Consider the following 1980-nt stretch of genomic DNA (forward strand, 5'->3'; position numbering starts at 1 on the left):
TACTAAATTGACAATTCTGCACAAAAATGCCCCTGCGGGTTTAGTGCGGACCGCACAAAATGGACCGCGGTCCGCACTAGGGCTTTGGAGTTGAAAATCAGCTCTCTGAACCTTAGCATCGCGGACCGCAGAGAATGGACTGCAGCCGCGGAGGCTTCTAGTGTGGTCCGCACAGAATGGACTTACGGTACCACATTGGCTTGAAAACTCAAAACTAGCATTCTCTAAATCTTGGCTTTGCGACCGCAAAAATAAGTGCAGCCGTATTGGTCTCAAGTGCGGACCGCACATCCTAGTGCGGCCGCATTGCTTTTTGCCTTGGAATCGACCTCTCTGAATCTCCTAGTGCGGACCGTACAAAGTGGTGTGCGGCCGCACTGGGCCTGTTTTGCCTTGAGCTGTCTTGTCTCGGCACTTGTGCCAAGTTTGACTCCTTTTGAGCTTGATCTTTGACATCTTGGTCCTTTTGTTGATCAAACCTGCATTCAAGTACAACTTTGTGAGCCTTTTGGGACATTTTGTATGAATTTCTAATCAAAGCATAAGCAAGAGAAGGAGTATAAATGCGTCAAAATCCCTAGTTATCTACTCCCCCAAACTTAACTTTTGCTTGTCCTCAAGCAACAATAAGACCACCCCTCAAGGAGAATGTCAAGAAAATTAGCTGTCCTAAAACTGACCTCAACTAGCCTCAATTGGACTAACAATTGCCCTTAGTACACATGAATCATTAACAACATTTACTCTTTGAAAACACCATGGATTAAGTGCGACACAAGAGCATCAAGAGTTGACTCAACACATCAAAGAACTTTTTCTATCTATTGGTACTTGTGGACACCAAACTCACAACATCCTCAACTCTCCTAAGCAATCCTCACCTTTAAGATAGTGGCACTCAGAACGAGGATAATGGGAATTCACTCATCTCTCTTAAGAAAAAGCCACAAGTCCGGCTTCTAGGTCCATATGCTTGCCCTTATGTGAGTATCCATATGTAGCTTCATTAACTCAAGATCATATAGGGCTTTTGTGGAGACATTGTGAAGGCTTTTGGTTTAGGGTTTGGAAATGTTTTTATGGTCTAAAGTAGGTTCCATCTTCCCTTAAGCACTTCTTTTGATTTCATTTGGCATCCATTCACTTGACTCTTTGAGTTCATTTCACTTCTTTTCTAAGGGGTTAGAGAGACAAACTGTCACTCTTTCTTATGCATTTCAAACCTTTTCTCCTTTTTCAACTTTCAACCTTTCATTCTTGCTTTTTTTTTGAATCCCTTTTTATTCTTTTTCACATTGAACTTTTTTTTTTGTCTATTTGCTTTTCTTTCTTTTTCATTGCCTTTCTTTTCTTCATTTTTGTGCTTTTTACCACTTTGTTTGCAATCCTCGTCCTCCCCCAACTTATACTTTTGCCATGTGCTAAGGAAAGATCGGGTGCAAGAGAGGGTATCTTCAGATGGGTATAGGCTTGTATATAGTTCTTGAAGGAAAATGGCCTAAGCTCAAAAGGTTGACTAAGGATCTTATCATTTGGTAGGTTATGGAAGTGTCAAGTGCACTCATGGACAAAGGAGAGCCTATAATCTTGTCCAAGTCAAAATTCACTTAGGATTTCGCCTCCACAACATTCCAGGGGCAGTTTCTAGACAATGGCTCAGGACATGGACTTGCAATACAATTTCTTACCAACAAAGCTATGGGATTGCTAAGGACACAGAGTCGGGGGCCCACAACGACCTTAGATAAGATTTGAGCACACAATGGTCCCGATAAACACTTGATGATTATCGTAACACAAGAGTCTCAGGTCACTACTTTCACCATCTAAACAAAAAATCGTTTTTTGACCATAAGATCAAAGGCAATGTGCTAGGCCCAAGTGAAGCTTTGCTTGAGGTAACTTAACTATTAACTACAAAAAACAAAAGAAAAACGGACTCAAACCTTAAGAAGGTTGTCACGCCATCCATCATTGGAA

This window comes from Nicotiana attenuata, chromosome 6 (assembly GCF_001879085.1).
Source record: "Nicotiana attenuata strain UT chromosome 6, NIATTr2, whole genome shotgun sequence".
Taxonomy (NCBI): domain Eukaryota; kingdom Viridiplantae; phylum Streptophyta; class Magnoliopsida; order Solanales; family Solanaceae; genus Nicotiana; species Nicotiana attenuata.